Genomic DNA, 2,943 nt, shown 5'->3' with positions numbered 1-2,943 from the left:
TTTTGTCAAAAGCTTTCTCTGCATCTATTGAGATGATCATATGGTTTTTCTCCTTCAGTTTGTTAATATGGTGTATCACATTGATTGATTTGCGTCTATTGAAGAATCCTTGCATTCCTGGAATAAACCCCACTTGATCATGGTGTATGATCCTTTTAATGTGCTGTTGGATTCTGTTTGCTAGTATTTTGTTGAGGATTTTTGCATCTATGTTCATCAGTGATATTGGCCTGTAGTTTTCTTTCTTTGTGACATCCTTGTCTGGTTTTGGTATCAAGGTGATGGTGGCCTCGTAGAATGAGTTTGGGAGTGTTCCTCCCTCTGCTATATTTTGGAAGAGTTTGAGAAGGATAGGTGTTAGCTCTTCTCTGAATGTTTGATAGAATTCACCTGTGAAGCCATCTGGTCCTCAACTTTTTTTTTTTTTTTTTTAAAACAGCTAATGATTTATTAGAGAATGAAATTTGGGTTATCAACAGAGTTTTTTGTTTTGTTTTTTGGGGGTGGTAGGTGGGTATGCGGGCCTCTCACTGTTGTGGCCTCTCCCGTTGCGGAGCACAGGCTCCGGACGCGCAGGCTCAGCGGCCATGGCTCACGGGCCCAGCCGCTCCACGGCATGTGGGATCTTCCCGGACCGGGGCACGAACCCGTGTCCCCTGCATCGGCAGGCAGACTCTCAACCACTGCACCACCAGGGAAGCCCATGGTCCTCAACTTTTGTTTGTTGGAAGATTTTTAATCACAGTGTCAATTTCATTACTTGTGATTGGTCTGTTCATATTTTCTATTTCTTCCTGGTTCAGTCTTGGAGGCCTTTGAAGGCCTTTTAAGGGGCAAAGGAAGTCCTTCCTGGAAGGGGGCTGGCGACCTAGTTATTCTGAATTGTGGGGAGAGGTGGCCGGCTGTGGCGTACAGCTGTGGAATTAGAATCTCAGATCTGTGATAAACAGCACATCTCCGCTCCCTGTCCCCCTGCCGCAGCTGCTCAGCTGGTCAGGTCAGCCGGGGTAACCTTCTCCTGGGGTGAACATGATGTTGTGAGCAGGGAGAGAGGGTCCTAGGGGAGTAGGGAGGTGGAGACAGGAGCCACTGAGGGAGGTGACTTGGGGGTAAGTTGGTGACTCGCAGGGGCAGATGGGGATGGGGGTTGGGATGCTGCACAGCCTGTTCCCAAATACCACGTCCAAACGACATCATGTGGTGCACACATGCTTGCACGCGGTTGTGTGGGCCGCGTGAAGGGTGTGGAAGAACAGACCTTGTTACCATTGGTTACACCAGATGGGAGTGATGGGCAAGGAAGGGCTGGAGCAGGTATAATGATGGGCTTTGCCTTTATTCCCTTGTGGTAGCTTATTTCATTTGTTACAACTGGTGTGGCTTGAAAGGTCAAAATTTAAGTACAAAATTTAATCATTTACTAATCCCTTCTCTCCCCCCCTCTTTACAGCAAACTTTTGCTTCCAGCCACCAGAGCTAGAGGGAAAACCAAGCTGCTGCTATTGACAGTACAACCTGAAGGAGGTAAGGAACAGAAAGTAACTATGTTGGGACCTTCTGTGTACCAGGTGCCGCACATGCGTCAAGCACACATCACGTTTGTTGCCTCATTAGACTCTCCCAGCCTACGGTAGCGGTTATTACTTCCTTTTCCAGATGAAAGATTTTGGCTTAGGGAGGTAGAGTAACTTAGTAGAATATGTGGTAAGGTTAGCATATCAGCTAAGGGCCCAGGAGAAAAGAGAATTCCCCCTCAAAAGGGTTTAGCTAAAGAGAACTTAAAGGAGGGACCATTTACACATCTGCAGACATGGTATAAGAGAATCACCAGGGGGCTTCCCTGGTGGCACAGTGGTTAAGAATCCACCTGCCAGTGCAGGGGACACGGGTTCAAGCCCTGGTCCGGGAAGATCCCATATGCCACGGAGCAACTAAGCCCATGAGCCGCAACGGCTGAGCCTGCACTCTAGAGCCCGCGAGCCACAACTACTGAAGCCTGCGCGCCTAGAGCCCGTGCTCCACAAGAGAAGCCACCGCAATGAGAAGCCCGCGCACCGCAACGAAGAGTAGCCCCCGCTCGCCACAACTAGAGAAAAGCCCGTGTGCAGCAACGAAGACCCAACGCAGCCAAAAATAAATAAATTTTAAAAAAAAAAAAAGCAGCAGCCAACCCACAGCTGCAGCCAGTTTAAAAAAAAAAAGAATCACCAGGGTACTAAAAATAGTAGGGAGCCATTGCCACTCCCTGGGCTGAGCGGATAAGGGGAAGGAATAGTGGTACCATGGGAGCTGTGCTGAGCAGGAGGAGGCCAAGAAGAAATACCCCAACCGCTCTCCTCCCCTGCCCTTCAGGCCCTGCCTGCGCCTCTCATTGGCTGACCCAACAGGAAGCCAGAGGGCATGAAAGCCAGAGTGATGCCGTCTGTAGGGGGTGGAGAGGGAGAATGAATGGAAGAGGTAGAAAGGGAGATCAACCAGCATAGACAGTCAGTGGTGGAGCAGGATTTGAACTCAGGACTCACCGACTCTAAACCCTGGAGCCCTTCTGCTGCCCTACAGAGCCATGCATGCTACTGTGCCCACACACCCGGCTGGGTCCCAAACACCACTCCATCCATGGAGACATCCTGTCAAATAAGGACTCAAGCCTGGGCCTGAGATATTCCTTCTTTCTCTAGCCAGAATGTTCCTGTTCTAAAGAAAGTACTGGATTTTGGTGAGGATGGTGACATCTGGCTCCACTAGCCCAGCAGAGAAATGTGAGCCCTTTATTCTAAGCCTGACATTTGAGTGCACCTGCGGTCATGTGCTCATGCCCTTCCCTCTGCCAGGATCCACATTCCCCTTCCCTTGGCCTGGCCCGGGCATTCTGGCCATTGCTATTCCTGATTCATTCATCCCTATATTCCTGTATCTGGCTCAATACCTGGCACCAAAGAGGCT

This window comes from Mesoplodon densirostris, chromosome 9, assembly GCF_025265405.1.
Source record: "Mesoplodon densirostris isolate mMesDen1 chromosome 9, mMesDen1 primary haplotype, whole genome shotgun sequence".
NCBI classification, from domain to species: domain Eukaryota; kingdom Metazoa; phylum Chordata; class Mammalia; order Artiodactyla; family Ziphiidae; genus Mesoplodon; species Mesoplodon densirostris.
The sequence above is the reverse complement of the archived record's forward strand: the minus strand, read 5'-3'. Positions refer to the sequence as shown.